The following is a 26,229-nucleotide window of genomic DNA, read 5'->3' as shown; positions in this document are numbered from 1 at the left end:
CCCCTTCAACCTCTGCAGCAATGCTGGCAGCACTCATACATGTATTTCCCAAAGACAACCTCTGGATATGACCTTGAGCAGGTGCACTCAACTGCTTTGGTCGACCATGGTGAGGCCTGTTTTGAGTGGAATATGTCCTGGTAAACTGCTGTATGGTCTTGGCCACCGTGCTGCAGCTCAGTTTCAGGGTCTTGGCAATGTTCTTATAGCCTAGGCCATCTTTATGTAGAACGGCATTTTTTTTCCAGATCCTCAGAGAGTTATTTGCCATGAGGTGCCATGTTGAACTTCCAGTGATCACCAAATTTAACACACCTGCTCCCCATTCACACCTGAGACCATGTAACACTAACGAGTCACATGACACCGGGGAGGGAAAATGGCTAATTGGGCCCAATTTGGACATTTTGACTTAGGGGTGTACTCATTTTTGTTGCCAGTGGTTTAGACAATATTGGCTGTGTGTTGAGTTATTTTGAGGGGACAGAAAATTTACACTGGTATATACGCTGTACACTCACTACTTTACATTGCAGCAAAGTGTCATTACTTCAGTGATGTCACATGAAAAGGTATAATAAAATATTTACAAAAATGTGAGGGGTGTACTCACTTTTGTTAGATACTGTATATGCATTCAGAGACTTACTAATTCTCTAATTTATGGGCATGTGCAAAGGATGCAAATCTCACTGACTAATTGAGCCCCCTATATAAATGTAGACTGATATACTGTATCTAACCATAGTTACATAGTTTGTGAGGTTGAAAAAAGACATCAGTCCATCCAGTTCAACCTATGATGTGTGTGTGTGTTTCCATTAACTGTACATTGTATACCCCTGTATGTTGTGGTCTTTAAGGTGCCCATCTAATCATTTTTTGAAACTATCGATGCTCCCTGCTGATACGACTGCTTGTGGAAGCGAATTCCACATCCTTACTGCTCTGACAGTGAAGAACCCCTTACGTATTTTAAGGTTAAACCATTTTTCCTCTAGTTTTAGTTAGTGGCCACGTGTCTTATTGTATTCCCTTCCTCTAAAAAGTTTGTTCCTTATGCTAGGGTCCTCACCCGTACAGTATTTGTACATTGATATCATATCCCTCCTCAAGCGTCTCTTCTCCAGAGAGAATAAGTTCAATGCTTGTAGTCTTTCCTCATAGTCCTCCATTCCCCTAATTATTTTTGTTGCCCTTCTCTGGACTCTCTCCAGTTCTAGCACATCCTTCCTGAGGACCGGTGCCCAGAACTGGACAGCATACTCCAGATGTGGCCGGACCAGAGTCTTGTAGAGTGGGAGAATAATCTTTTTATTTCTGGAGTGAATTCCCTTTTTTATACATGCCAGTATTCTTTTGGCTTTGCTTGCAGCGGCTTGGCGTTGCATGCCACTGCCAAGCCTGTTGTCCACTAGGACCCCCAGGTCCTTTTCCATCTTAGATTCACCCAGAGGATCCCCCTAGTGAGTAGCTTGCTTTCGTGTTTCTGACGCCCAAGTGCATTACTTTACATTTTTCAACATTAAACCTCATCTGCCATGTAGTTGCCCACCCCATTATTTTGTTCAGGACCACTTGTAAGGTTTCCACATCCTGCATAGAAGATATTGGCATGCTTAGTTTAGTATCATCTGCAAATACCGAGATTGTGCTAGATATCCCCTCCTCTAGATCATTTATGAATAAATTACACAAGATTGGTCCCAGGACAGAACCTTGGGGGACCCCACTTTCCACAACCGCCCAGTCCGAGTACTCCCCATTAATCACCACCCTCTGGATTCTCCCCTGGAGCCAGTTCTTTATCCAGGTACTCACCCTATGGTCCATACCTACATTCCTTAGTTTGTACAGTAAGCGTACAGTTTGAACAGTGTCAAAGGCCTTTGCAAAGTCCAGATACACCACATCCACAGGCTTACCTTTATCTAGGTGGCAGCTCACTTTGTCATAGAAGGTTAATAGATTCGTTTGGCAAGAAAGATTTTTCATGAATCCATGCTGATTACTACTAATAATACTGTTTTCATTACTAAAGTCTTGTATATGGTCCCTTAACATTCCCTCCAAAATCTTGCAGACTACTGATGTTAGGCTGACCGGCCTATAGTTACCCTGAAATTATCTCAGCCCTTTTTTAAATATTGGTACTACGTTGGCTTTTTTTCCAATCAGCCGGCACCATACCCATCTGTAGACTATACTTAAGGATCAGAAATAACGGTCTGGCAATCACCTTGCTGAGCTCTTTAAGAACCCTCGGGTGCAAGCCATCCGGTCCCGGTGATTTATTTGAGTCAAGTTTCTCTAGTTTAGTTCTAAGTCTATCTTCTGTTAGCCATGGTGGTACTTCCTGAGGTGTGTTATTTAATTTAGCCTTACAAGCTGGGTTAGTGTAGCCCCCCTGATTCTTTTGTGAAGACTGAAGAGAAGAAATTATTTAACACTTACGCCTTTTCTCTGTCCTCTGTGGCCATATTTCCCTTGTCGTCTTTTATGGGGCCAATGTGTTCTGGCCTCGCTTTCTTACTGTTTATATACTTAAAGAATTTCTTGGTGTTCTTTTTACTCTCTTCCGCTATATGTCTCTCGTGTTCTATTTTAGCCGCCTTGATTTCGTCTTTACATTTCTTATTACACTCTTTGTAATGCTTGAATGCTGCCAATGACCCCTCAGTTTTGTATTTTTTGAAGGCCATTTCTTTAGTATTAATATGCATTTTTATGTTGGAGTTTAGCCACCCAGGGTTTAGTTTTGCTCTTTTAAATTTATTTCCCTTTGGAATGCACTGGCCAATCCCTTTGTTTAGTATGCTCTTGAAGCACTCCCATTTCTCCTCCGTGTTCTTTGTTCCCAGGGTCCTATCCCATTTAAATATTTTGTAGCAGAGAGCGCAGTTTTGGGAAATTGGCTCTTTTGAAATTCAGTGTCCTTCTATTACCCTTGTGTTACCTATTACTATGATAAATACTGAAACTAATTGACCTATGGTTACTGTTTCCTAAGTTGCCCCCTATTTCTATATCCGTGAGCAGGTCTGTATTGTTGGTAATCAGCAGGTCAAGTACCGCATTGTTTCTTGTTGGTGCGTTCACCATTTGACCTATAAAATTGTCCTGAAAACATTTAGAAATTGCCAAGCCTTGGCTGAATGCGCGGCTCCTTCTGCCCAGTCTATATCTGGATAATTAAAGTCCCCCATTATAATGACATTTTCCATCCTTGCTGCCAATCCTATCTGTAAAAGGAGGTCCGCCTCCCCCTCCTCCCTCTGGTTGGGGGCCTATAGCATACGCCCAATATTACCTTCCCTATAGTGCCCTCCCTTTTAAGTTCTACCCATAGGGATTCTGCCTCGTCCATAGTTCCATTATTAATATCATCCCTCATATTTACCTGTACACTGTTCTTAATATACAGACATACTCCTCCCCCTTTTTTACCTTCTCTATCCCTGCGATAAAGGGAATACCCCTGAATGGTCGCCATCCAATCATGAGAGCTGTCAAAGCAAGTCTCTGTTATTCCCACAAAATCTAAGTCCTCCTCAAACATCAGTAGCTCCAGCTCTCCCATCTTGTTGGCCAGGCTTCTGGCATTGGTAAACAAACCTCGTAATTTTGACCGGTTGCATATATCCTCGTATGATGTGGTTTTTAGGCTGCTCTTGTGATTTTTCCCCATACCCACCTTGGGTTTAGGGGCTCTGGACACCCTACCACTAATGTCCCCATTTGTGCCCTCTGAATATTGCTCCCTGCTGGCTAATTCTACATCTGTACCCTCCCCCCCATCATCTAGTTTAAAAGCTCCTCTAACTTTATGGCCATCCTCTCACCCAGTGTGGCTGCACCCCCCCCCATTTAGGTGCAATCCGTCCCTACCAAAGAGCCAGTGGCCGAGTTCTCCAGGAACCTGAAACCCTCCTTACTACACCAGCTCCTCAGCCACTTGTTAACTTCCCTAATCTCCCGCTTCCTCTTTTTTTTTTTAGTCAGTTAGCTTTTATTGAAAACTTTTTTGCACAAACAATACAAAACAAAACCAAACAGAAAGAGAAAGAAAAAGCTGGCCAACATCGTGAGATAAAGCATCAATTACGTACAGTAAACAATGATACAAAGGTACAGGGGAGAGCATATTCATCGGTACATAAGGGTGTAAACATGGACCACGAGTCACCGAGGTGATCGAAGTCAGAAATGGTACGTAACATATCATCAAATCCCTTTATGGTGGGTACTAAACCCAGTCTGCCCCATGTACCAAGGTGGTGATGGTATCTCAAGTAATACAGGATATAATAGGTGAATTCCGATGAAACAACCAGTGGAGGTAAACAGTATTGTACGTCCCATAAGCACAGGTATTTGCTACCTAGTAATCATTAAGCAGTGCCCCCCAGTAGGCTGTCCAGGTCTATAAAACATGTACTCTGTTACAATATGTGGAGGAGATAACGCCACCCAGAAACCTGTTGGCAACCAAGTGAGTGGGAGCCAGACCTGGCACATCCAGCCACGGTCCCCATATGCGCTCAAATTTCAGTGCGTTCCCCCTGTGTTTGTAAGTGAGATGTTCCCTATTCAGAAGCACTTTAACTTCCTCGATCCAGTCAGTATGAGACGGCGCTACGGTGGAAATCCACCGCCGCGCTATCAACTTCCTGGCCAGGAAAAGAAGCCTGAGCACCGCAGCATGTACCTCAGGTTGATAGAGCTCCTCATCCAGCCAACCCAAAATACATAATTTCGGCTCCACAGGTAAAGTCAGTTTCCAAAGCGAGTTAATGGTTCTCACAACCGCATGCCAGTAGCGGTGCAACTTCGGGCACCACCACAGCATGTGCAGTAAGGTACCTGTGTATGCCTGGCATCTAGGGCAGAGGGGAGAGTCCCTCCTCTGCCAGCTGTACAGTCGTTGAGGGGTCCTGTACGTCCAGTGGAGAATAAACAGTTGCGTAAGCCTTTGCGAGGAGGACAGGGACACCCTAGGGACATTCTCTAAAATACCCGTCCATTCCTCTGAGGAGATGGGACCTACATCCGCAGCCCAGGCGTCCCTACACTTAAAAGACATGGCTTTCGAGATCCGCTTCATAAAAACTGAGTACAAGGATGAGATCTGCCCCTTCTTGATCCTAGTGATCACCAGATCAGTAAGTATAATCGGACGACAGAGACCCCATGGAGAGATCCGCGACTGAGAACTGAGGGCATGGCGCAACTGCAAATACTGAAAAAAAAGGGGATTGGGCAATCCGAACTCAGCTCGGAGAGATTGGAAATCTTTTAATTCGCCCCCTCGGTACAACTGCAAAATATATTTCACTCCGTAGCCGCCCCAGTTCAAGGAGTTCCGGAGCTTATCCAATTCGGGATAGTGGACATTGTTTAGAATATGAGAGTACTGTGAGAAACCACAGTAGCCAAAATGACTCTTAGCCCTTTGCCAGACCTTATAAAGTAACATGAGGGTGGGACAGCCCGGAAAAAGCCTCAAGGTGCCCGCTTCCAGGGATTCAACCAGAGAGTCCCCCGCCAGGTGCGCCACCAGGACACGCCTGACAGGGTCAGAGTCATCATCCAGCAGCCAACCCGTGAAGTGCTGCAGTTGGGATGATAGAAAGTAGTAGTAGGGGTTCGGTACCGCCAATCCACCACTCTCCTTGGACTCCTGCAATGTCTCTAGACGAATTCTGGGAGACAACTTCCTCCAAATAAGAGCACGGTATACTGTGTTAAACTGCTTAAAAATGTGAATAGGGATCCACACTGGGGAGTTGTGTAGCACATACAGCAACTGCGGGTTCCAGATCATTTTGATCAGGTTGCATCTGCCAACCACAGACAGAGGCAACTTAATCCAGCTAGCCAATTTATCCCTGAACCTGTGCAGCAACGGGAGAACATTAAGTTTAATATATCGACCCAGATCAGGATGGACAACCACACCCAAGTAATAGAACTGGTCATCCACCAAGATCTGCGACGCCACAGGGGGCAATGCAGCCCCAAGGGGGTCCAACGGGAGCAAAACAGATGTGTTCCAATTGATCTGAAAGCCAGAGAAGGATCCGAATCTGTGAATCAAATGCATCAAGGCGACCAGGGAGCCCGAAGTGTCCCCTAAAAATAATAACGCGTCATCCGCATATAAGGCAATTTTATCCTCCCCCCTCACCCCTCCGAAAACCGATAATATCCGGGTCGGCCCTGATAGCCGCCGCCAGGGGTTCCACAGCTAAGGCAAAGAGCAGGGGCGACAGCGGGCACCCCTGCCTAGTGCCCCTGTGAAGCGGGAATGACCGGGAAATAGAGCCGTTGATCCGCAAACAGGCTGTGGGCGCCCCATATAGAATCTTAATCCAGCGTATGAAGGAGGGACCGAAGCCAAAGCTCTCAAGGGCCATCCACAGATACTGCCACTCTACGCTATCAAAGGCTTTAGCAGCATCGAGTGACAGTATCGCTCTATGTCCACAATTATCCGGGGGCAATTGCATGTTTAGGTATAGTCTACGTATATTGGCAGCCGTGGAGCGACCCGGTATAAACCCAGATTGATCCCCATGAACCAATTTGGCAATCACCTTAGACAACCTGTTAGCTATGACCTTAGCCAGCAACTTCAGATCGGTGGGCAGCAGAGAAATTGGTTTATAAGATTAAGGTTGAGCTCTCTTACGTATAATGCAGATGAAATTTCAACTTATCTGAGTGAAATACACTTTCCAGCCTTAACGACCGAGCAGGTTAAATCATTAGAGGAAAATCCAAGCGAGGAAGAAGTAAGAAGAGCAATAACAAGTCTAGCAATAGGAAAGGCTTCAGGACCAGACGGACTTCCGTTAGAAGTATATAGTAAATACGTGGATATTCTTGCCCCAGTGCTAGTTCAAGTATTTGATGCAGCTTTCAGGGTAAAAAGACTTTCTGAATCCATGTATTTAGCTACAGTGGTACTAATTCCAAAACCAGATAAAAATTTAACAGACTGTGCTTCATACCGACCCATATCATTATTAAATACAGACTACAAAATTCTTGCAAAAATTTTGGCCCATAGATTAAACAATGTAATACTTAATATTATACATCCAGATCAAACTGGATTTATGCCAGGAGAATCCACATCTATAAATCTTCGAAGAACACAACTTATAGCTCAGCTTAGAGATCAACATATTAGGCAAAGGCATCTTGCAGTGCATTCCTATGGGAAATAAATTTAGAAGAGACAAAGCCAAACCTGGCTGGCTAAACCGTAGCGTTAAAAAACTTATTAGGGGAAAAAAATTGGCCTTCAAGAAATATAAATCAGAGGGCACTGTATTGGCTTTCGAGCAATACAAGGAGGCAAATAAGAAAAGTAAACACGAAATCAAAATGGCTAAAATCAACTTTGAGAGACAAATAGCGGAGGATAGTAAAAAAACCCCAAAGAAATTCTTTAAATATATCAACAGCAAAAAAACTAGGGCAGAGCATATTGCACACATAATTAGCGATGATGGGGGGATGGTTACAGAGGACACTGAAAAAGCAACCGTGCTGAATGCTTTTTTCTCGTCAGTCTTTACACAGGAAACGGAGGGGTACACTGACCATGACTGTATGGTTAGTAGTAATACACAGGACTTGCCACTATGGCTAACAGAGGGTGAAATCAGGGAAAGGCTGGATAAACTTAACACAAACAAATCACCAGGCCCGGATGGCGTACATCCGAGAGTACTCAAGGAACTCAGTAAGGTTATATCCAGACCACTGTTCCTGATCTTTGCTGACAGTATTAGGACAGGAGATGTACCAGGGGATTGGAAGAAAGCTAACGTGATTCCGATATTCAAAAAGGGCCAGAGGCATATCCCGGGAAATTATAGGCCTGTCAGTTTGACATCAATAGTATGTAAACTTCCGGAGGGGATGATAAGGGACTATATCGTAGAGTTTGCTAAAGACAACAACATCATCAGCAGTAATCAGCCCGGGTTTACAAATGGGCGTTCTTGTCAAACCAATCTCTTAGCATTCTACGAGGAGGTAAGCTGTGAGCTAGATAGGGGGAGACCAGTGGATGTGGTGTACTTGGATTTCGCTAAGGCGTTTGATACAGTTCCCCACAAGCGCTTAATTTATAAAATAAGGTCTGCAGGTATCGACAAGCAGAGTTTGCTCTTGGATACGGAATTGGCTTAAAGGGCGTGTCCAAAGGGTGGTAATAAACAGCGCATACTCAGACTGGTCTGAGGTTGTAAGCGGGGTGCCCCAGGGCTCAGTCCTGGGACCAACCTTGTTCAATTTATTCATAAACAGCATTGAGGACGGGATCAGTAGTTCGTTATCAGTTTTTGCAGATGACACAAAATTGGCCAGGGCAATAACTGCACAGCATGAAGCAGATATCCTACAGAATGACCTGGACAAAATTACAGAGTGGGCAACGACATGGCAAATGAGGTTTAACGTGGAGAAGTGTAAGGTTTTGCACTTGGGGACTAAAAACATAAAAACACAAGACACGTTAGGAGGGGAACCCTTGGGGGAATCAAAAATGGAGAAGGATCTGGGAGTCTTGGTTGATGATAGATTAGGCAACAGCATGCAATGTCAAGCGGCAGCTGCCAAAGCCAGCAGAATATTAGCATGCATAAAGAAAGGGATGTATTCCAGAGATAAGACTATAATCCTTCCACTTTATAAAACTCTGGTCCGACCGCATCTGGAGTATTCTGTCCAGTTCTGGTCGCCAGTCCTCAGGAGGGATGTGTTGGAGCTGGAGAGAGTCCAGAGAAGGGCAACTAAACTAATTAGGGGATTGGAGGACCTTGACTATGAAGAGCGTCTACAATCGCTCGATTTATTCTCCCTGGAGAAGAGACGTCTGAGAGGGGACATGATAGCAATTTATAAATATCTTAATGGGGATCCCAGCTTAGAAAAAAAGCTGTTCATTCAAAGGGATTGCATGAGGACTCGAGGGCATACAATGCGATTAGAGGAGAAGCGTTTTAACCACAGGCAACGTAGGGGGTTCTTTACTGTTAGGGCTACAAGATTGTGGAATTCTCTACCACAAGAGGTGGTTTCTGCGGGTAGTATGGTGGCTTTCAAAAGACTCTTAGACTTTGACCTGTGCCTGACCTGTGCCATGCCTGTACCATCTGTGCCATGCCTATTCCACCACCTGCGCCATGCCTATTCCACCACCTGTGCCATGACCTTACCATCACCTGTGCCATGCCTATTCCATCACCTGCGCCATGCCTGTACCATCTGTGCCATGCCTATTCCACCACCTGTGCCATGACCTTACCATCACCTGTGCCATGCCTATTCCATCACCTGTGTCATGCCTATTCCACCACCTGTGCCATGACCTTACCATCACCTGTGCCATGCCTATTCCATCACCTGTGCCATGCCTATTCCATCACCTGCGCCATGCCTGTACCATCTGTGCCATGCCAATTCCACCACCTGTGCCATGACCTTACCATCACCTGTGCCATGCCTATTCCATCACCTGTGCCATGCCTGTACCATCTGTTCCATGCCTATTCCATCACCTGCGCCATGCCTGTACCATCTGTGCCATGCCTATTCCACCACCTGTGCCATGACCTTACCATCACCTGTGCCATGCCTATTCCATCACCTGTGCCATGCCTGTACCATCTGTTCCATGCCTATTCCATCACCTGCGTCAAGGCTGGAGTCTGGACCAATCATGATCCAAGACATCACAAAAGGGGGTGGTGTAGCGCATTTTTCTGCGCTACAGTTACGCCCCAGAAGGCCGCCAATTGGCGCCTCTGCTGGTGGAAAACCCCACCCCCATCGGCACCAATGCGGCGGACGCCGAAAGAGGGGTGGTGGAGCGCAGAGCTCTGCGCTACAGTTACGCCCCAGAAGGCCGTCTATCGGCGCCTCTGCGGGTGGAAAACCCCACCCCCATAGGCACCAATGAGACGGGCGCCCCTTGTGGGCAAAAATTTTTTTTTTTTTTTTTTTAAATCTTTTTTTTTTCTTTTTCTTTTTTTGGGGGGGGGGGGCGGCGCCCCTGCGCCCCCTATGGGCCGGCCGCCACTGCTGGATGGACTATTGTCTTTATTCAACCTCACCTACTATGTAACTATGTATGTAACTATGTAACTACCAGACTCAAGTGTCTTGGCCTCTCTTGATACAGCAAAGGCTTTTGATTCTATTGAATGGCCCTTTTTGCAGGCAGTGCTTAGGGCATTTGGATTTGGGGAGAAATTCTGTACTTGGGTGGAAATAATGTATCTAAATCCAACTTCTCAGCTGTTGGTAAATGGCTTTTTAACCAAGGCCATACAATTATATAGAGGCACCCGGCAGGGATGCCCTCTATCACCACTCTTATTTTCAGTAGCTATTGAATCTTTGGCACTTCGACTTCGGCAAACCCCTTCTGTACGGGGCATTACATTGGCAGAAAGGATAGATATAGTGGGATTATATGCTGATGATCTTGTTTTATATTTAAATGATGCACATGGATCATTGGAAGCAGCTATGCATATAATAGAACTATTTGGTTCTTATTCAGGCCTTAAAATTAATTGGCAAAAATCCTCCCTTATGCCATTGCAACCACAACTACTCACACTAAGCAAGGATTCAAGTTTATTAAAGGTAGTGTCCTCTTTCAAATACCTGGGAATAAATATTACAAGATTACCACAAACAGCTTTACAGGCAAACCTTAATCCACTCATGACAACAATTAAAACTAAATTAGCTACTTGGGCTAAATTACCACTTTCAGTTGCAGGGAGAATAAATTTAATCAAGATGGTCCTATTACCGAAATGTTTATACATTTTTTCACATATGTCGGTTATAGTCCCTAAAACTATTTTTAAAAAAATAGATGCTCTATTTACCACATTTATTTGGGGAAAGGGTAGAAATAGAATAAAGTTAACCACACTTCAGAGAGCTAAAACAGAAGCAGGTATGGCACTTCCTAATATATACAGATACTATCTCGCTGGACAACTTTAACATCTCACAGGATGGATAGTACCAGTAACACTGGTAGAATCACACCTGGCTCATGTTTTACAAATCGATAATTTACTTATAGCCCTAGAGGCACCTTTGAATAAATTAAAATATAAGCAAATACCAATGTTAACATTAGCTCGTACAATATGGAGAGAGGCAAAACGTATAGAGGGAAACACACAAATAAACATGGATCTCCCACTATGGCGAAACCCAATGTTCAATCAACTGAAACAATTGGTAGAGTATCAGTTCTGGGAACAAAAGGGGATATCAGTCCTTGCAGACGTATATGACATAACACATATGTACTCTTTTTCAGATATACAAATTAAATATGATATACCACATACCTCATTATATAGATACCTACAGTTTCGACATGCATTACAAGCGCAATTTGGAGTTTTGGGACCTGGGATCTCTGGATATCCAATGATTGGTGTCCTTAGGTCCCAGGGTCCTAAAGGATTAATCTCTAAAATATATGCACATTTAACCAGGGTTAATTCAGGAATGAATCCCTTGGCAATAAGAACAAAATGGCAAGAAATAATTCCCAATTTAACTGATGAAGATTGGAAAGAAGCCTGTTCATCCCATTTATATGTATCACCTTTAGCAAACAATAGGTTAATACAATTATACATGCTACATCAATCATATCTCTCTCCAAGTAGACTTTATGCTATGCAAAGCATTGCATCTCCTAAATGTTTGTATAATTTTTTTATTTTATATTGTTTTGTCCCTTTGTTGAAAGGACGTTTTGAATGTTCGTTTTTATGCACATATTGAAATAAAAAGAATTAAAAAAAAAAAAGATTCAGGTCAAGTCGGATCCTTCCCTGGCTTCAAGATGTACCACCACCACCGCGTCGTACATGGATCGCGGGAGCTCCCCCACCTCGAAAGTAGCCAGGAGAGCAGTAAGTAGCTCAGGAAGTAGGACTCCTCCAAAGGCCTTATACAGCTCAATGGGGATGCCATCTGTACCCGGCGCCTTGGAGTTGGGGAACGAAGCCATAGCGTGCTGGAGCTCCTCCAATGTAATGGGGGAATCCAGCACAGCCCAGTCCCCCTCGGAAACCTGCGGCAAGTGAAGCCCTTGCAAAAATAGTCTGAGGTCCTCCGGGTCATAGGAGACCTTAGAGGAGTACAGATCCTCAAAAAGCCCGGAATCCCTGTAAAATATCAGCTGTGTCAGATACCACGCGACCGGAAGGAAGAGCCAGGCGATGTATGATAGACGGGGGGTTTTGGGCCCTGGAAATGAGTGCGAGCATGTGACCCGTTTTCTCCCCCTCCTCAAAGTGTGCCTGAGAAGCGAAGAAACGTTTATGGTCCGCCTGCTGATGTTGAACAGATCGGAAGAAACGCTGCGCGTCCAACCATCTGGCCTCCGAGTCGGGCGTGGGGGAGTGTAGGAAATCACGTTCAGCACGGAGCACAGCATCACCAGCGTCCTGCGCCCAACGTCTGCTCCTAGACTTGATGGCCAACACCTCCTTAATACACAATCCACGTAAAAAAGCTTTCATAGTATCCCACACTATACCCGGAGCTGCAGAGTGTCTGTTGTTGGTGAAAAAATTTGTTAATTGCTCAGTGAAGGAGGCCAGGTCCGGAAATAGTTGGAGCCAGAAAGGGTTCAACTTCCAGTGAATCGGCAGCTTAGGGCCAGGAAATTTAAGGCATACTCGTAGCGGGGAGTGATCAGAGAGACCCCTAGCCAGGTATTCAACCTCAGGTGCAAGGGACTGTAGCAAATCAGATCCAAAGGCTAAGTCAATGCGGGACAATGTAGAATGAGACAGGGAGTGGCAGGAAAACCCGGCTTCGAGGGGATGTTTACAGCGCCAAAGATCCACAAGACCCAACTCACTCATGAATCTGGCAAAGGGAGTGGGCGTTCTGGATCCTCCTGGGCAGAAATTTTTTTTATGCAAATACAGTGAAGGGTCAAGGATATTATTAAAGTCTCCCAGCACTAGAATCGGGACCTGGGGGTGCTTGCCAATGAACCGAGACAGGCACTCTAGCACCTCAAAAGAAAGTGGAGGGGGAACATACACATTCACAATAATACATTTAAAGACATCCCACATCCCAACTAGAAAGATAAATCTACCCTGTGAGTCTATCAGGGAGTCCAGGGATCCAAACTTAGCAGTAGCGGAGACTAAAATAGATACCCCACGGGAGTATTGACTGTGGAAAGAATGGAATTGAATCGGGAACTTCCTCGAGCGGAGGCACCCGACCGAGTCCGTAGTGAGGTGAGTTTCCTGTAGACATACCAAGGTGGGCCCATGGAGCGACAGTAAGGATATCACTGCTGTGCGTTTACGAGAGTCCCCAAGTCCCCGCACATTCCAGGAGAGCAGCGAACCCTCAGTGGCAGCCATGTGGATTAGTCAACCAGGTAGGGGGGCAGGACAAGCTGCCAAAAGGTATGTATACCAGGGCCCTGATAGGGGGCCTGTGCAGCAACAGTAGCAAAAGCAATGGTGTGATAGGGAGAACAGCATCCCACTCAGGAGACGCTGCACCAGTAGAGAGAGCATCATGGAGGAATTCACCAAAAAAAAAGAGCAGAGAGAAAAACAAAAACAAAACAAAACCACACAGAACAAAAAACAGTCGATGGCAGGTAGCAAACAAGGCCATGGCCATCCAAGCCCCGCAGGGAACAGTTTGCTGGCCCCCGAGGGGCATGGGGGTAAATAAAGAGGGCCCGAACTCAGACAAACTCAGAGACCCGTAATTGCGTATCCACGGGTCCCACAACGTGTGAGAACAACAGAGCCATAGTGCGGCAAACAAATCATAGCAGCAGGCTCCTAGCAGGGGATTGATGGACCCGATCAAACATTAGAGACCCATACTTGCTTGAAGAGCAGATCATTCCGCAGCCGCTCCCAGGTGCCGCTCCTGTCGATCCAACCAGTGAGCCGCTAAAGCAGGGGTCTCGAAGAAATGGACAGTTCCATTGGCAACTACACGAAGCTTAGCCGGGTACATCATAGAGTATACCAAGGGGATGGCACGCAGGCGTTTCTTAATGTCATTAAACCTAGCCCTCTGTTTCTGGAGGGCTGCTGAAAAGTCAGGATAGATAGAAACCCTGGCGTCCTGTATTTCCATACGAGGCTGCTGCCTGGCAAGCTTCAGTATAATGTCCCGATCCTTGTAGTGTAATAGCTTCAAGAGGAACGGTCGGTCAGGGCCCCCTGGTGGTGGGGCCCGGAAAGGCACCCTATGTGCCCGCTCCACAGAGAAAAATGGGGAGAGGTTGTCCTTCCCAAAAGTAGTGAGTAGCCATTGTTCAATGAATTCAATGGGCGCCTTCCCCTCAGCCTTCTCAGGGATGCCCACCAGCCGCAGATTACTGCGGCGCAGCCGGTTCTCCATGTCCTCCAAGCGATTGATTGCCTCAGAAACCCCTGAGGAGTTCATGCGGACATCTTGTATTAAGGGGGGTAAATCGTCCTCCACAGCACTCACCCGACCCTCCAAAGCTGTGGTCTGCTCCCTCATCTTCTGCATGTCATGTCTAATATGCAGCAGACCCTCCTTCATGCTCCTAACCTCTGTGGAGAGCTCAGAAAGAGAGGCGCCGTAGGAGTGCACCGCTGTTAAAACGTCTTGTATGGTAGGAACAGTCTGGGCAGCATCCCCCGACAGACCCGGGCATGTAGTGATCCCAGGCGGAGCACTCACCACTGCCTCCTGCAAGGACTCAGCTGGGCCCTCATGGCGAGGGGACATTGCAGCCGCGGGAGAGGAAGCAGGCATCCAAGGAACAGCCGAGGAGACCGGAGGTGAGGATAGCGGCTTATGTTTTACAGGGTCTCAAGCTAATTTCCCCAGCTTGGAGATTGCGGTGGGTTCCTTGTCGCGGCTCGTGCGCTGAGGGAGTGGGGCGCCGCCATTTTGGGCCTGCTTGGCAGCAGAGGCGCCGTCTTCCTTTCTCCTCGTCATGGCGGAGCGGGATGGATGGACGCCCGGAACGGACAACGGAGCGATGCAGACACGGGCACGAAGCAGCCTAGTAATTTTTGCGGGTGTGCGAGTCCACTTAGCAGGATATTAACAATCAGGATGTCAGAGCCGCGGCAATGCACGTCTTCTCACATGTACGGTTCAGCCACGCCCCCCCGCTTCCTCTTTGGTGTGGCTCGGGGTACAGGTAGTATTTCTGAAAATACTACCTTGGAGGTTTTACTCCTGAACTTAGCGCCTAAGTCCCTGAAATAGTTTAGGACTCTCCATTCTCCTCTGCCTATGTCATTGGTACCCACGTGTACCATGACAGCTGGGTCTTCCCCAGCCCCGCCCAGTAATCTGTCCCTCCGATCCGTGATGTGCCGAACCTGAGCTCCCGGTAAAAAAAAGACTGTTCGGTGCTCACGGTCTTTGTGACAGATTGCACTGTCTGTCCTTCTAATGATTGAGTGTCCCCTACAACCAGCACCTGTCTTTCCTTTCCCTTTCTCCCGGCCTCACTGAAGGAGTTCTTCCCCTGTCAGCTAGGGGCGTCGCTCTGCTCCAGCAATGCTGGTCCCTGACTGGTTTCCCCAACATCACGCAACGGGGCGTATCTATTGGGGTGCTCCAGCCCAGGATCGGCCTCCTTGCCTTTTTCCCTTCTACCCTTCCTAACTGTCACCCATCTACTCTGCTCTGATGCCTGCACCTCTGTTTCTCCGCTTACCTCTGTGCAGGCCCCAGCCTGCACCTGTCGGGTACGATCCCAGGTCTCCTTCGGTATGGACATTTGTCTCAGTGTTGCCAGCTGCCTCCCTAGATTCAGGACCTGAGCTTCCAGGGAAGCAACGTGCTTACATTTCGTGCATTTGTATTCGCGCTCGATCGCATGATCAAGGAATGCATACATATCACAAGATGTACACTGAATCGCATCTCCACATCCGCCGGTCATTGTACCTACTAATCTAATCGGGATTCAGTAATTTAAGTCTATACTGTGTGGCTGTTTCCTAGCTTCCTATCTCTACTTTCTCACCCTCTGGTACTCCGCTACTGACACTCCCAGACACTCAGGTACTCACAGGTACTCCCAGACAATCACAGTCACAGAGCACGGTCAGTCGCAGAGCACGGTCAGTCGCAGAGCACAGTCAATTGTAGAGCACAGTTAGTCACGGTCAGTCGCAGAGCATGGTAAGTCGCAGAGCATGGTAAGTCACAGAGCACAGTCAGTCATGGTCAGTAGCAGAGCACGGTCAGTCGCAGAGCACAGTCAGTCGCGCACAGTCAGTCGCAGAGCATGGTCAGTCGCAGTCAGTCGCAGAGCACGGTCAGTCGCAGAGCACGGTCAGTCACAAAGCACAGTCGTTCGCAAAGCACAGTCAGTCGCAAATCACAGTCAGTCTAAGAGCACAGTCAGTCGCAGGTCACAGTCAGTCGCAGGTCACAGTCGCAGGTCACAATCAGTTGCCTACAGTCCCTAGCTATTCCCCTCTGGTTCCCCCCCCCCCCCCCCCACCAGCTGCCGAACAGCTCATCGGTCACCTACTCACGTCCCTGCTGCTGCCGTTGCCGCCATTCGGTACTTTACACTGGTGGTCACAGGCTTCCCCCGGAGGTCTCCCGCACCTGGCTTCCCCCGCAGCTCCTTCTCCTCACTCACAGCACACGCTGCACGCACACACACACAGCACACACACAGCTTCCGGGTTCCGGTTCCTCGGCTCCTCACACCGCCTCCGTCTCTGACACCCCTTCTTTACACGTTTTGTAGAACACAGATACCTGATATTTTTGCTATATTGGCAATGGATGTTCCTTGTTTTTCCCGTTTGGGAATCTTCCACGAAATAACTTCCTGATGAGATTGATTATGTTGGCTTATGCCATCAAGCAAGTTTTTTTTTTTTTTTTTTTTTGGGGGGGGGGGGGGGGGGTCCTATAAACTATATATATATATATATATATATATATATATATATATATATATATATATATAGTAAAAAAAATAATATATATATATCTTTTTTTAAAGTTAAAGACTATTGCTCCCTCCTTTTTTTAAAATTACTGGGGCACCTATATACCTATAGTCTGTTACCTCGTTTTTTTCTTCTTTACTTGTACATCCACATGAGAATCTCGGCAAAATCTGTTCCTTTTTTGCCCTCAGTGGTCTAAGACTGGACGTCCAAGCATCGTTTTACCTCCTACTGGTAGATAGCAATTAGCTGGGAATAATCACAGTATTCCTCCTCTTTTAGAATACGCAGCCTATTACATCATTGCACAAGTATTTTTGGAGTCATAATGTATAATGTTGATATTGCTCTCTAAGGCTCCATGTACACGGGACGTTGTTAAAAGTCCCTTTGAATGCTGGAATTTTTAGGACGTTTGAAACGTCCGTTCAGTCGCGTTTGTACCCGCGTTTAGCGGGCGTTTAGCAGCGTTTGCGGGCGCTTGCGTTTAGAAGCGTTCCTAGAGGTCAAAAAAATTATTCCCCTTTAAAAGTGGAAAAACGCGAACGCTAAATGCGGGTCATCGCGTTCAGACGCGTTCGGACGCGTTTAGACGCGTTTGGACGCGTTTGTGCGTTTTAAACGCCGGGAAACACACGTTCGAACGCAAATAATTGCGTTCTAAAAACAGTCCCTGAACGCAACTGCCTGCAAATGACTGTAAACGACCTGGTGTACATGGACAGATAAGATAAAATGTAGATGGGTTCAGGGGCTTCTGAAAAAAACGCCCAACTGCTCCTAAACGGCCATTTCCTGCATCCCGTGTACATGGAGCCTTATATGCTATGTACTTAATGACATTCTTTTCTTTTTGTTATAGAAATATATAACCTGTTAATCACATGTATACCCCTGCAGAAGATTATAGAACAAACTATTTTGAAACGCCTTGGGTGTTTCCTCTGTCTTTTGAGATCCAACAAGTTACAGAACTATGTGGTTTTCGCCTACCAAAATGTTTATATTAGGACTGAATTTTTTGTATGTTATGTTTTAGGCTGCCAAACTCTTTTGTCACATTGGTTTTATTCGTGATACATTGAATAAATAATATTTTTATATTACACACACTCCTAAGTTTTTTTTTCCCGTCAAAATCCCATCTAGAGGGTTTATTCTTCTTTTGTGTTAATATTAGTGAAGCACAGGCAGCTTCTGACTACTTTCCCTTGCTCGTTCCCATCCATCAGTGCACATATAACAAGACACATCACTGACTCTCTGCCTGTGTTTTCAGGTGTCTCGTAGATGTAATTCAGATTAAGGAGCGTGCTACGGAATTCTATTTTAGTGATTATCCTTTATTGGTGGAACAGAAGGCCAGAGAAGTGTGTTACATCTTATTAGCCTAAGATGCTGCAAGGCAAATCATATGAGACAGCAAAAAGACCTTTGCTGTTAATGCCTTGTCTGCCATCCCTAATAATGATTTGCTTGTTTGCCCAACCGAATCCACGAAAAAAAAGGAGCATGAATAATGTGGGCTGACTCCCTTTGCAGTTTGTCTCAGAGCCGGATTTCATAATATTCTATCATAGGCCACCCTTAGTATGCCGATTCCCCTCCCTGCAGATCTCTGCTATATTATTTTATTTCATAGAAGTAGTCTCCTCTTCTAATTAGGTTGCTAGACACATTTTGTTTTTGGCTCCACTGTAGTGAATGGAGAAGTGATTGATTGTGTTGGCCTGTTCAGGGTTTCCTGAGCTAAGAGTTTGATTACTACCACCTACCTCTGGTAGAAGTTTCCAGAGCATAGGGTCAGGAGATTCAAATGATCAGTTGAATATATATCATGCCTCAGCCAATCCCTTGAAGGAGGCAGTGGTGTAGCATAGGTTGTCAGAGCTCCGGGCAAGGCAAATTATTTGATTACCCCAACCCGTGGAATTACCTATTCTCAGCTTGCTCTTGTCTAGTCACATGATCCCCTGTGTTAGTCAGCGGTGGCTGCAGGGTAGAAGAGAGAGCGCTTGACAATGGCCTGGAGCGATGAGATCACCCATAGGTTTCTATGTCCCATCTGTTGTTGGCGCTCACTTATATCCCCTGCATACACCACTGGCTCACACAGGGGATAACATGACCGGACTAAAGCAGCCTGAAAATAGGTGTATACATTATTTCTACACAGGTTAGCCATCATAGGTGTTAGGAGGGGAAATGGGAGAATCTTTAAGGCTAGTTAGTTTTAAACTGGAAATTCTACTTTATTCCCTCCCTATTGGTGGGTATGGGCGGAGTAAATTAAACCCTTTGTGCTGCGTTAGTGGCAACTGGCGGTGTTTTTAAACCCCTTCATAAAGGGGTTAATTAACACTGACACTGGTGCAACTAATGCAGCATAAAGGGGTTAAATAACTGTCACTGGTCACTAATGCATCAGTGACCAGTGGCAGAACATATTAAAGGGGTTGTAAAGGTTAGTTTTTTTTTAAATAAAAATAACAAACATGTTATACTTACAGTACCTGCTCTGTGAAAGGACCCATGGGTGCACCCATGCGGGCGCATTCCTGAGTCCTGCTGATTGCTTTAATTGACACAGACAGCAGGACTCTGCCCCATCCCCCACTCCCGTGTCACTGGATTTAATTGACAGCAGAGGAAACCAATGGTGAGAAAGAGAGGGGGTGAGACTGTAAGAGAGAGGGGTGAGAAAGAGAGGGGGGCTGAGAGGGGGGTCAGAGTGAGGGGGGCTGAGAAAGAGAGCGGGGTGAGAGAGAGAGAGTGGGGCTGAGAGAGAGGGAGGGGGCTTAAAAAGAGAGGGGGGTGAGAGAGAGAGGGGAGTGAGAGAAAGGGGGGCTGAGAGAGAGAAAAGGGCTTTTGAGAGAGAAGGGGGGCTGAGAGAGACAGGGGGTGAGAGAGAGGGAAGAGGATGAGAGAGAGACAGGGGGTGAGACAGAGGGTTGAGATAGAGGAGAGGGCTGAGAGAGAGGAGGGGGCTCAGAGAAATAGGGGGGTGAGAGAGAGGGGGCTGTGAGAGAGAGGGGGAGATGAGAGAGAGACCCCTAGCCCTGTCCCTATCTGCAGTCCCTGCTCTGCCCCCCTGTCCCAGTCTCTGTCTATGTATGATTGTACCCAGTATCTTCCATGCCAGTCTCCTTCTTGATCTGGGGGGTGCTCTGGTCTATCCAGCGGCTCCCTGGCAGCCTGCGCCTCCCACCCATCCTGGTCTTCCTGGACCTCAGTCAGCCTGTTCTCCAGGCTTCACTGTTGATTTTGGAGCGGAGAAGAGCCCAGACTCTGGAAGGCGCTGGGGGATGCTGATGAGCCCGCCGCTGCTCGCCACTTCACAGGTCAAGGATGTGGTAAAGCTCTTCTCCCTCCCAGGCTCTCAGGCCTATCAGTTCACCTTACCCGCGGACTCCATCTGCGGGGCCACCCACTCACTCGCCATGTGCCTGCACCTCGAGAATGCCGCTGTTTGCTGCTGTGCCCCCACCGCCACTGAACCTGGACTCTCCATGACAACAAGGAGATTTTTGCACAGTGTCAAATATGGCCCTCGGGACAGCACCCCTCTAAATTATGCGCCTGGGGCCACCTTCCCCGGCTACTCCCCCCCCCACTCTACACAACTGGAAAGAGGTGTCCAGAATGTGGCTGGGGAGGTAATAAATGTGCAGGAGGCCTGAGCAGAGTGTACTTTCCCTCAAGGGAGCCTTCTGGTTCTCTTGGGGCAGCTGCCCCTAGAGGCAGCTCCACTAAATACAAGAAGCTGCAGTCTGGGCCTTGGCAGCTGCTGGGCTGAGGGCCTGGAGAGACTTGCCTGAGGATTATATTAGCTGGAGGCATTGCATTGAAGTCCTGGGTCTGGAGAATAATTTATTTAATCTCATAACTTATTATTTACTGGCATATATGGTGGGGAATGCGCTCAATAAATGGAATAAATATAAATAAATAAGTATGAGTGCAAGTTTTGTGAAAAGGTGCTCAATGCTGCTATTATATATACCTTGGCACTATATATAATTAATAAATATTCAATCGATAAAAAATACAAAATATAAAAATCAAGCAAAATATATTCAGACAATAAATATTCAAAGGTAAAATTAAGGAGTCCACAGTGATTTTAAATACTGCAAATGGTGGTATTTTAAATGTCCAATGTGTATAAAGTGCTATTTTTGACTCCTGATGATGTCAGACGCTTACTGACAAAACGTGTTGGGTCTCGTGATACGCCATTCCACCACTTCTGGCCGGTGAGATGCATTTGGAACACGGAACGGCGTTCTGATCTCCGTGGCCGGCTGTCTCCATTCTAAATGTGAGTTTTTGTTATATTTAATAAAATTATGCTAAACTAAACCACACTATGAAGCCCCCATCTCATTTTCACATGCTGGAAAGCATTAAATCCATTAGTGGACCTTGAAGGAGTTTTTAAGCCATCTCTACTTCCTTCACCTCATTCTCCATTGATTGATCCCCAACGGGAAATCTTGGTAGAAAGACCCCCGCGAGGGAACCCCAGCGGAACATCACCACCACAGGAGATCTTACTGATGCTTGACCCCAAGGGGTCATCTGGTAAGTAAGCCATGCATGCGGTTGAGGTGGAAGGATCAGCACACCCCCACCAAACTCCTCACCGAGTGAAGGTGTCCCACAATATCTGCTCACTGCCCTGAATCAGCACAAAGAGCACTTTCTAATGAACTGAACATTTTTTGCATTTGCACTATTTATTTGTCAAGATTTAGCACAAATAGCACTTTCTACATATTGGACTTTAAAATAACACCATTTGCAGTATTAAAATCATTGTGGACTCCTTAATTTAACCTTTGAATATTTATTGTCTGAGTATATTTTGCTTGATTTGTTATTGTATTTTTATTAATTGAATATTTATTAATTGTATATAGTACCAAATAAGTTATATATATATAATAGCACCATTGAGCACTTTTTCACAAAACTTCCACTTGCATTTATTGAGCATGGTCCCCACCATATATGCTATTCTTCCAACTTAATTGTTGTTTGGACAAGCAGCTCATAAAGATATGCCGACGTTCGTTTTGCACAGTGGTTATCACACAATAGGTTCACACAGACACTAATCACTTTTATTTAATTAATTTGGGTCAATATTAAACCTGTGCGCATCTGCTCAAAGTGTCTTTTACACTTACATCTCATTTAACTTATTATTTACTGATGGATACTGGGTGACAGACAGCTCCTGGGACATGGTAGGTAAAGACTTTTTTGGGGACTGATAGCTGTGTAAGTTTTATAGGGCAACTAAAAGCCATATGTAGTTTTATGGACTGCTGCTGTAGGATCCTAGATACACTATATTACCAAAAGTATTGAGACGCCTCCCTTTACATCCACATTAACTTTAATGGCATCCCAGTCTAAGTCCGTAGGGTTCAGTATTGAGTTGGCTCACCCTTTGCAGCTATAATAGCTTTAACTCTTCTAGGAAGGCTGTCCACAAGGCTTAGGAGTGTGTCTATGGGAATGTTTGACCATTTTTCCAAAAGTGCATTTGTGAGGCCAGGCACTAATGTTGGACGAGAAGGCCTGGCTGTGGCTAACAGTCTTCGCTCTAATTCATCCCAAAGGTGTTCTATCGGGTTTAGGTCAGGACTCTGTGCAAGCCAATCAAGTTCCTCAACCCCAAACTCGCTGATCCATGTCTTTATGGACCTTGCTTAGTGCACTGGTGCGCAGTCATGTTGGAACAGGAAGGGCCAGTCCCAAACTGTTCCCACGAAGTGGGGAGCATGAAATTGTCCAAAATGTCTTGGTATACTGATGCCTTAAGAGTTTCCTTCACTACTGGAACTAAGGGGCCAAGCCCAACCCCTAAAAAACAGCCCCACACCATAATCCCCCCTCCAGCAAATGATTTGGACCAGTGTACAAAGCAAGGTCCATAAAGACATGGATGAGCGAGTTTAGGGTGGAGGAACTTGACTGGCCTGCACAGAGTCCTGACCTCAACCCAATAGAACACCTTTGGGATGAATTAGAGCGCAGGCTGTTAGCCAGGCCTTCTCGTCCAACGTTAGTGCCTGACCTCACAATTGCGCTTCTGGAAGAATGGTCAAACAATCCCAAAGACGCACTTCTAAACCTTGTGGACAGCCTTTCAGGAAGAGTTGAAACTATTATAGCTGCAAAGGGTGCGCCAACTCAATATTGAACCCTAGGGACTAAGACTGGGATACCATTAAAGTTCATGTGCGTGTAAAGGCAGGTGTCCCAATACTTTTGGTAATATAGTGTATATTGGCCATTCCCTGCTACCTCCAGGCTCCAGAAAGCTGTTATTGAAAACCTAGAGAGAAGTTTGTCCTCCTATCATTGCTACTGATCGTTTTGGAGTTTCCTGTGATCTCTCTACTGTTAAAGTTCTTCAGCAATAAAATTTAAAAAGACATCGAGCCTAAATTGTCAGAGTGCATGGGGCTGTGCTTGTGTGACTGGCAGCCTCTGTACTCATTTAGGAGAATCTGGGTATATTCTCAGCAGCCCCTTCAGGGATGAACGCTACATACAGTATATAACGGCCATACTGACTGATTTCCTTCGAGCTCCAGACTAAAGATGAGCGAAATGATTTTGGCTAAATTGATTTTGCCATGAAATTGCCAATGTTATTGTTAAGCAAATTCTACCAAAAGGACAATCTGTCAAGCATGGCACAGAACTGTTTCTTTCATTCCTAGCCAATAGTTCAGCTCCACTGACTTACAGGATCCTGGTACTCATTGTCTGTGGCAGAGTTTACCTTTCAAGTTAATGTTCGTCAAACTGTATCGGTAATAAATGCCCTGGTATGAGTAGGAGCAAATAGTGGGAGAAATAGTTGGTCCCACAAAATGGAAAACTGCCTCTTCCTTGGTATCAGTAAGAAGATTAGTACCACATTATTGGTGTTGGTGGAAAAAATAGTGCCCTACTATTGGTTTCCGTGGAAGGAAAAAAACCCTATCATGGGGTCAGTGATAAGAATTGTGCCCCATGTTGGCATCAGTAGGAAGAATAACGCCCCATCAATTGTGTCAATGGGAGGAACAGTGCCCCATTTTTGGTGTCAGTGGGAAAATAGTTACCCATCACTGGTGTTAGAAGGAGGAAAGTTGCCCCATCATCTGTGTCAGTGACAGGAAAGTCGCCCCGTCATTGGTGTCAGTGGGAGGAATAGGGCCTCATTGTTGATCTCCCCGTCATTGGTGTCAGTGGGAGGAATAGGGCCTCATTGTTGATCTCCCCGTCATTGGTGTCAGTGGGAGGAATAGGGCCTCATTGTTGATCTCAGTGGGAGGAATAGTGCCCCATTACTGTTGTCAAGTGTTGTAGTGCCCTATTATTGGTGCCAGTGGAAAGAATAGTGCTCCACCCTTGCAGTCAGTGGGAGGAATAGTTCCCCAATATTGGTGCCAGTTAGAGGAACAATGCTCCATTCTAGGTGTCAGTTGGAGAAACTGTTCTATCACTGGGGTCACTGGGATCAAGAAAGTCTCCAGAATTGAAAATTCAGGAGCCATTTACTTATGTACAGTATCTCACAAAAGTGAGTACACCCCTCACATTTTTTTAAATCTTTTATTATATCTTTTCACGTGGCAACACTGAAGAAATTACACTTTGCTACAATGTAAAGTAGTGAGTGTACGGCTTGTATAACAGTGTAAATTTGCTGTCCCCTCAAAATAACTCAACAAACAGCCATTAATGTCGAAACCGCTGGCAATAAAAGTAAATACACCCCTAAGTTAAAATGTCCAAATTTGGCTCAAAGTGTCAATATTTTGTGTGGCCACCATTATTTTCCAGCACTGCCTTAACCCTCTTGGGCATGGAGTTCCCCAGAGCTTCACAGGTTACCACTGGAGTCCTCTTCTACTCCTCCACCCGACATCAGGAGGCTGGTGGATGTTAGAGACCTTGCGCTCCTCCACCTTCTGTATGAGGATGCCCCACAGATGCTCAATAAGGTTTAGGCCTGGAGACATGCATGGCCAGTCCATCTCCTTTAGGCTCCCTTCACACCTGAGCATATCGTTTTCAGGCGTTTTTTTGGGCTTTTTAAATGCGCTTGATTGGGCTTTTTACTGGCGTTTTTTCTGGCTTTTTTCAGGCGTTTTTTTTTTGGCTTTTTTCAGGCGTTTTTTTTTTGGCTTTTTTCAGGCGTTTTTTTTTGGCTTTTTTCAGGCGTTTTTTGCAGGTGTTTGGAGGAAGGCATTGACATCTAACAAAAACGCCTGTAATCAGCCAAAAAATAAGCTCATGTACAGTGGGTACGGAAAGTATTCAGACCCCCTTAAATTTTTCACTCTTTGTTATATTGCAGCCATTTGCTAAAATCATTTAAGTTCATTCTTCTTCCTCATGAATGTACACATAGCACCCCATACTGACAGAAAAACACAGAATTGTTGACATTGTTGCAGAATTTTTAAAAAAGAAAAACTGAAATATCACATGGTCCTAAGTATTCAGACCCTTTGCTGTGACACTCATATATTTAACTCAGGTGCTTTCCATTTCTTCTGATCATCCTTGAGATGGTTCTACACCTTCATTTGAGTCCAGCTGTGTTTGATTATACTGATTGGACTTGATTAGGAAAGCCACACACCTGTCTATATAAGACCTTCCAGATCACAATGCATGTCAGAGCAAATGAGAATCATGAGGTCAAAGGAACTGCCTGAAGAGCTCAGAGACAGAATTGTGGCAAGGCACAGATCTGGCCAAGGTTACAAAAAGATTTCTGCTGCAATTAAGGTTCCTGAGAGCACAGTGGCCTCCATAATCCTCAAATGGAAGACGTTTGGGACGACCAGAACCCTTTCTAGAGCTGGCCGTCCGGCCAAACTGAGCTATCGGGGGAGAAGAGCCTTGGTGAGAGAGGTAAAGAAGAACCCAAAGATCACTGTGGCTGAGCTCCAAAGATGCAGTCAGGATATGGGAGAAAGTTGTAGAAAGTCAACCATCACTGCAGCCCTCCACCAGTCGGGGCTTTATGGCAGAGTGGCCCGACGGAAGCCTCTCCTCAGTGTAAGACACATGAAAGCCCGCATGGAGTTTGCTAAAAAACACCTGAAGGACTCCAAGATGGTGAGAAATAAGATTCTCTGGTCTGATGAGACCAAAATAGAACTTTTTGGCCTTAATTCTAAGCGGTATGTGT

This window comes from Pelophylax lessonae (assembly GCF_965119305.1).
Source record: "Pelophylax lessonae genome assembly, chromosome: 11".
NCBI lineage: Eukaryota > Metazoa > Chordata > Amphibia > Anura > Ranidae > Pelophylax > Pelophylax lessonae.
This window is presented reverse-complemented; position numbering follows the sequence as displayed.